General features: G+C 45.3%; 1 long non-coding RNA gene across 1 annotated transcript; it reads right to left on the bottom strand.

Annotated features, from left to right (window-relative positions):
* Window positions 1-329: 329 nt before the first annotated feature.
* Window positions 330-2276, bottom strand: LOC142071090 (uncharacterized). Its single transcript, XR_012667045.1, has 2 exons — window positions 1271-2276; window positions 330-402 (listed from the first exon to the last, which is right to left on the bottom strand). It is a non-coding gene; the product is annotated as an uncharacterized LOC142071090 (long non-coding RNA).
* Between the last annotated feature and the right edge of the window lie 5769 nt (window positions 2277-8045).

The following is an 8045-nucleotide window of genomic DNA, read 5'->3' as shown; positions in this document are numbered from 1 at the left end:
TGAAACAAGGGGTTGGGGAGCAGAGTGTGGGTGGAGGACATAGGCACGGGAAACACCCCGAGGTTTTATGCACGGCGCCCCACAGCACCCCCACTTCCCACACTGGTGCATACTGTTGACATTGATGTCCCAGTGCTTCCATTCCTCAAGTGTAAAATGGAGAGATCACCACCTCACTGCGGCGTTGTGAATGTAAATTCATTAACATTTGGGAAGAACTCAGCTGCTACAGGGATGAGTGCCACAGAAAAGCTCATAAGGAAATTAATAATTCTGTTCTCAGTGCTGTGTTTGAACGGTATACAGTAAATAAAGCCAAGGGCCACATATTTAACACAGAAACATAATAGCTTCTCATTTACTTAGTGCTGTCCATCCTGTACACTGAATGAAGCAGCAGTCCTGTGGAAAAATGTGATTGTGTAATTAGAAACTGTATCATGAAGAATAGACACCTTAATTTGGGACTTTCCTAACTCGTGTGTGCTTGACTTTGCAATCTTAATGTTTCTTTAACATAGATTTGTGTGTGCAAACATAGCTAGGTTTTCTTAAAAAAAAAAATGAAAAAAACCCCCAAACCAACCCCCCCAGCAAGTCCATCCTGTGGAACCATCCTGACTCCCATCTGGCTCATCAACTGCACGACAACTCCAAGGAGGCACCGCAGCAGGCTTTTTGAATAAGAGTTTTTCAGTTTTCAGCTGAAAACCAAAATGTTTTAGGTTTTGGGCTAGGACATAAAGTCAACCTTTTCTGCACAAAGCAGGCACTTTTTGTAAAATCTTTTAGTCAATGTCACAGCCCCAGTCAACAGCCCTCTGAGGTTAGACTACTTGATACCCCTTCTTGGAAGTAGCCTCAGCCCGATGGCCACTGCTGAACTCCCACAGGCAAGCTCACCCTGCCCACAGCTCCGCCCTCCCAGTGGGCACTCTGGTTTACAGTTTAACCCTTCTGGGAACCCTTGATGAAGCCAATAAGACACTTTGCAGAGGGATTTTTAAACCAATCCAGTATTGCCAATCCCCAAGGCTCAAAAATCATGAGTCTATCCCCCAGCCCAATGAGCTTTAAGGGGTGGGAGAGATTATTTTGTATTTATTTTAATCTGTTTTTTAATATTTGACCTCCCATTGCTCATCCCCAGTGCGTGTGTGCGAGAGAGAGAATTAGCATTGCCAATACTCCCGTATTTATTAAGGTAATTTTCACCCCTGCTGTAGGAACTCTCACTCCCTGTCCCCCACCCCACATCAGAACTACTTACCCACAGCCTTACTTCTACTCTCTCTGCAACTCCTGGGGCTCTTGACTCCTCAATCCCTGGGAAGGGGGCTTCCAGCAGGTCCCCCTTCTCCTCCTTATAGGCTGGGGTCTATTCATCCCCTGCTGCCCTTTCCCAGGCCATGTACTGCAGGGAGAAAGGGGAGGAGCAGAGGGGTCATCTCCATTGCTCACAGGGGGAGGGAGAGGCTACCCCAAGCTGCCAGGCTTTCTGCTCCTCTTCCTCCCCTTCTCCCCCTCTGAGAATGATATCAGCTCCTGAGGAGAGGGGCAAGTGAACTCTGCCTGATTCATGCAGTAGCTCTGCACTGCTGCTCTTCCCTAGTGGGGAAAGCAGTCTGACTGTTTTCCCCCTAGGGAGAGATGACATTCACCAGGAAGCTGGAGTGTCTTATGTTATCACCAGACTGGCTGCAACCCCAGCCCAGCTGTTGTGAGTCAGGGAGATATCGTGCAAGTTGGCAGCACTGCAATCACACTTACTTTTCAACAGCAAAAGCAAGGTACACGGTACACCGTCATGGAAAATACAGGACACTTATGTCATTCCCTGCCTCAGTTTCCTCAACACTTTGGAATGTTCTTTGGGATTTCTGGGCTCCAAGTCCCTTCTCCTGCATATCACTCCACCAGCACAGGGGTCTCTTTCTCTTCTGCTTGGTGAGAGCAAGCAGGCAGTGCTCCAAGCAGTTCTGGTCTTTTGATAACTTCCAGCCCCCTCTACTGTGGGACACCTTGTGGTCAACCTCAAGTCACTCCTTTAGGAGATCAAGATCCCCCATCATGTCGTTTGTGGACCTGGAGTCCTGACTTAAACAACTGGCTCTAAGTAGGCTGTTGCCCCACCTCTCCTGATGTTCTGACGTTGTAGATTGTCGCTAAGGCTCATCAGAATCAGAGGCACACTCCCAAGCACCACACCCCCCTTTTCTTATCACGATTAGTATGGAGAAAGAATTACAGCAAGACATCCAATAAAACAGTAACAAAGTTACCTTGCCTCCAGATTGAGCAAACAAAGGCCAAGTCCCGGAGGAATCTGAGAAAACAAAATATCTGATGCCTCCTTTCTTTTCGAGAGAAGTAGCACAATTCCAACAACTTTCTCCTCAGGATTTAAACCAAGTCTTCAGCTTCTATTTCCTTCAGGGAAGAGATATGGGAAAAGTTCCAAACATTATTTAATAAAGTCTCCAGTTCCTTCTTCTTTCACAGAAAAGGTATGAGGAAGTTCCAAACAGACCTGAAACACATTAGTGAGCATCTTAAAAAAAACCCCTCTGTGACCCATCAGTTTTGTACTCTTAGCAAGCCAATGTCAGATCACAAAAGCTAACTTCTTCTTCCATTTACCTGCCCCAGCCTGGCTCCCTGGGAGGCCAATCAGCTCCAGCTGTTTCTTGACTCCCTGCATCAAACCCTATCCTGGAGTTTCCTGACCTGGCTACTCTTCTGACCTTTCTGAGCCCCAGGTGGGTAGGAAATTATACTTGTTACACAAGATTCTTTATTATTTGCCTAGCAGGGACATCCATTTTGTTAGAAATACATTAAAAAGTAAATACCCCATTGTGAAAGAGTGATATATATACATATATAAAAATTTAAATTTCTTCAAAATTCTAGAGTTTTGGTTAAATTGGACAGACCCCTGCAGCAACAGTAAGAAGTACAGCAGCATAAGTAGTTCAGCTGGCAGAGTCCACACCTTAAAAGGGATGCTGAAAATCGGAATATGTTCAGAAAAGAGCTACAAGAATGTTTTGAGGTATGGAGAACATACCACGTTGTGAGACACTTAAGGTCAACCTGGTTAGTTTATCCAAGAGAAGGTTTAGCGTTGACTTAATCACAGTCTACATCTACCTACATGGGTAAGATTCTCCATCACATGACATCGTTAAATCAAGACTGGTGATTTTTCTGAACGATACGCCATACATAGCTCGGACAGAAGATATGGGCTTGAAGAAGAGTTTAATGGGGGAGGTTCTTTGGCCTGTGTTATGCAGGAGGCCAACTAGATCAGTGTTTCCCAGATGGTGGGTCCTGACCCACCAGTGGGTCCTGGAAGGTTACAGATCGGTTATCATGTCCAGGGCCAGAACTGGCCTAGACAAACATATACTTCTCCCAGCCCAGCCAGTTTGGAGGGGAAGCCCTGGGGGAGGGTGCAGGTTTGGAGAGCAAGCCCACCCCTTGCTCACCCCACAACAGCTGGGGCAGGCTTTCTTTCCAAATCCTGTCCGCGGTGGGGCTTCCCTCTACACCAGGCTGGGATTTGGGTTGTGGAGCCAGGCAGAGGGTGCACACGTGTATTAATGGATTACCAAAAAAAAAAAAAAAAGAAAAGAAAAGAAAATGCAGTTGGTGGTTGCCTTGGTGCAATATTTGGGAACCTCTGAGCCGGATGATCATAATGGTCCCTTGTGGCTTTAAAACTGAGAAATCTGTTATCCAGTCCCGTGCCTTGTCAGATCTCTCAGCTACGAAATAAAACACCACTAGATTATCCTATCTCTGTTCTGAGATTATTTATGCGATTGGTGAAAGTATAAAGATTCAGGTCCCAATCCTACAAAAACTTAAGCATATACACAACTTTATTCATGTGAAATTAAATGGGCCTTCTCATGTGAATAAAGTTATGCACATTCACTTTTCCCTAGCCACACTCTGTTCATTAGTCCTGGCTATGGTGGCTCTATGGCAGTGGAGGAGGATTCCCAAGGGGGCCTAATCCACCATATTTAGGGCAGATTTGCGTTGGAGGATGAGTGAAAATATACAGCAGAGGTAGCCTCTGACAAATAGTGTCTTATCTTTCCAGGAGTATAAGAATGATAATTATATTTTATGACTAACAAAAAATATTCTGTGGATTGCATTCTAATTAGTTATGGAAGATACCGTTAAGAAATCATACATCTAATAATTTCGACATATGATAATGCCAGTGGGTGTTGCAAATGCTTTATATTCCAGCACCCTGCAAGACACCACACCAAATATCTAGCAAGTTTCAAACTTCCTCTCTATAGCCAGGTAAGCATTTCTTCTTTGTAAGTTTATGGTTTTAGTTACTGTTATGATTTGTGAAGGGAATATTTGTAAGTCTTTTTGCTATAACCAGTCCATTTTAGGATTGCATGGATTAGTTCAGCTGTCCAGAATGTTACATCCCCAGAGGATCGTGTGCAAAAGGTGCAAGGCTGGGGCTCAGGAGTCTATTCCTGACTCTGCCATTATATTCCAGTGTGACTGTGGGCAAGTCACTTTGATATAATTTTCAGATGTGGGTGCCTACAGGTAATCACTTAAACCCAGATTTATGTACCTAAATAAAAAGCCTGATTTTCAGAATGCCTGATCCCCACAGATCCTGTTGGTTTAAAGTAAATTACGATGCATTTATATCAGTGTAAGAGCAAAATTTGGCTTGCAGAGTTTACACAAAATGTTGCAGGTGTCACCACTTTCCAAAGCATATCACATTGCTACAGATAATCATCAACTCTTGTGAAAGGTGTAATTTGCCAGCTGTTGATGATTTGAAATTCTGAAAAAGAAATTCTCAGCAATCTTCTTACCTTTTCCATAACTAAGCATTTTGCACTAACAATAACACACAAAGTTCTCTTCTCAACCTCAGACATTGGTAAATCTGTGCATCTTGTTGAAAAGAGTCTGAGAAGGAAACAAAATATGTAAGTAAGAAAATCATATAATCATAGAAATGAAGGACTGGAAGGGACCTGAACAGGTCATCTAGTCCAGTCTCCTGCCCCAAGGCAGGACTAAGTATTTTCTATATCGTCCCTGACAGGTGTTTGTCTAACCTTTTCTTAAAAACTTCCAGTGATGGGGTGTCAGTCCATGATCTGTTCCACCTTGCATTTTGCTGTAATCCTTGGAGAACCTTTCCCAGACCTGGAGAAGAGCTCTGTGTAGCTTGAAAGCCTGTCTCTCTTAACAGAATTTGGTCCAAAAATAGAGGCTACCTCACCATTCTCATCTTTCTTGCAGTTAGGAAGTTTTTCCTGATGTTAAATCTACATATCCCTTGCTGTGATTTAAGTCCCTTACTTCTTGTCCTGTCCTCAGTGAATAAGGAAAACAATTTATCATTCTCCTCATTATAACAACCTTTTACGTACTTGAAGGCTGTGATCATGTCCCCCCTCAGTCTTCTCTTCTCCAGACTAAACAAACCCAACTTTTCCAATCTTTCCTTATTGGTCATGTTTTCTAGAGACTTTTAATTATTTTTTTTTGGCTCTTCTCTGGACTTTCTCCAATTTGTCCATATCTTTCCCAAAGAACTGGACACAATACTCCAGCTGGGGCCTTATCAGTGCTAAGTAGAGTGGAAAAATTATTTCTCTTTTCTTGCTTACAAAATGAAAGGTGATATGTATAACACAATTTCAGAAGAACAGTGGATTAGAATTTGGAAGGGGAAAAGCACTAGATCATCCACGTGCAGAGAAAAGAATCTCAGCTCAGAGGAGGGGGACTCACATTTAATCCCTGCTCCAATGACAATTTAATTTGCACAAAGTGGACAAGCTTCAGTGGGAGAGACTCTAGACTACCTGATAGCCTAGGGCTCATGGCATTCTCCTGAGCAGTGAGAGCTTCAAATTCAACTCAGCCCTGGTCTACACTAGGACTTTAGGTCGAATTTAGCAGCATTAAATCGATGTAAACCTGCACCCGTCCACACGATGAAGCCCTTTATTTCGACTTAAAGGGCTCTTAAAATCAATTTCCTTACTCCATCCCTGACAAGTGGATTAGCGCTTAAATCGGCCTTGCCGGCTCGAATTTGGGGTACTGTGGACACAATTCGATGGTATTGGCCTCCAGGAGCTATCCCAGAGTGCTCCATTTTGACCGCTCTTGACAGCACTCTCAACTCAGATGCACTGGTCAGGTAGACAGGAAAAGAACCGCGAACTTTTGAATCTCATTTCCTGTTTGGCCAGCGTGGCAAGCTGCAGGTGCTCTGCAGAGCTCATCAGCAGAGCTGACCATGATGGAGTCCCAGAATCGCAAAAGAGCTCCAGCATGGACCGAACGGGAGGTACGGGATCTGATTGGTGTATGGGGAGAGGAATCCGTGCTATCAGAACTCCGTTCCAGTTTTCGAAATGTCAAAACCTTTGTCAAAATCTCCCAGGGCATGAAGGACAGAGGCCATAACAGGGACCTGAAGCAGTGCCACGTGAAACTTAAGGAGCTGAGGCAAGCCTACCAGAAAACCAGAGAGGCGAACAGCCGCTCCGGGTCAGAGCCCCAAACATGCCGCTTCTATGATGAGCTGCATGCCATTTTAGGGGGTTCAGCCACCACTACCCCAGCCGTGTTGTTTGACTCCTTCAATGGAGATGGAGGCAATACGGAAGCAGGTTTTGGGGACGAAGAAGATGATGATGATGATGAGGTTGTAGATAGCTCACAGCAAGCAAGCGGAGAAACCGGTTTTCCCGACAGCCAGGAACTGTTTCTCACCCTGGATCTGGAGCCAGTACCCCCCGAACCCACCCAAGGCTGCCTCCTGGACCCAGCAGGCGGAGAAAGGACCTCCAGTGAGTGTACCTTTTAAAATACTATACATGGTTTAAAAGCAAGCATGTGAAAGGATTACTTTGCCCTGGCATTCGCGGCTCTCCTGGATATACTCCCAAAGCCTTTACAAAAGGTTTCTGGGGAGGGCAGCCTTATTGCGTTCTTCATGGTAGGACACTTTACCACTCCAGGCCAGTAACACGTACTCGGGAATCATTGTACAACAAAGCATTGCAGTGTACGTTTGCTGGCGTTCAAACAACATCCGTTCTTTAGCTCTCTGTGTTATCCTCAGGAGAGTGAGATATAATTCATGGTCACCTGGTTGAAATAGAGTGCTTTTCTTCAGGGAACACTCAGAGGAGCCCATTCCTGATGGGCTGTTTGCCTGTGGCTACACAGAAATGTTCCCCGCTGTTAGCCACAGGGAGGGGGGAGGGTTGAGGGGGTAGCCACGCGGTGGGGGGAGGCAAAATGCGACCTTGTAACGAAAGCACATGTGCTATGTATGTAATGTTAACAGCAAGGTTTACCCTGAAAGAGTGTAGCCACTATTTTATAAAATGTGTCTTTTTAAATACCGCTGTCCCTTTTTTTTCCTCAACCAGCTGCATGTGTTTCAATGATCACAGGATCTTCTCCTTCCCAGAGGCTAGTGAAGATTAGAAAGAAAAAAAAAAGCACTCGAGATGAAATGTTCTCCGAGCTCATGCTGTCCTCCCACACTGACAGAGCACAGACGAATGTGTGGAGGCAAATAATGTCAGAGTGCAGGAAAGCACAAAATGACCGGGAGGAGAGGTGGCGGGCTGAAGAGAGTAAGTGGCCGGCTGAAGACAGGGCTGAAGCTCAAATGTGGCGGCAGCGTGATGAGAGGAGGCAGGATTCAGTGCTGAGGCTGCTGGAGGACCAAACCAGTATGCTCCAGTGTATGGTTGAGCTGCAGCAAAGGCAGCTGGGGCACAGACTGCCACTACAGCCCCTGTGAAACCAACCGCCCTCCTCCCCAAGTTCCATAGCCTCCACACCCAGATGCCCAAGAACGCGGTGGGGGGGCCACCGGCCAACCAGCCACCCCACCACAGAGGATTGCCCGAAAAAAAGAAGGCTGTCATTCAATAAATTTTAAAGTTGTAAACTTTTAAAAAGTGCTATGCTTAAAGTGCTGTGTGACATTTTCCTTCCCT

This window comes from Caretta caretta, chromosome 2 (genome assembly GCF_965140235.1).
Source record: "Caretta caretta isolate rCarCar2 chromosome 2, rCarCar1.hap1, whole genome shotgun sequence".
Taxonomy (NCBI): domain Eukaryota; kingdom Metazoa; phylum Chordata; order Testudines; family Cheloniidae; genus Caretta; species Caretta caretta.
Note: the sequence above shows the minus strand (reverse complement) of the source record. Positions and strands in the feature narration are given on the sequence as shown.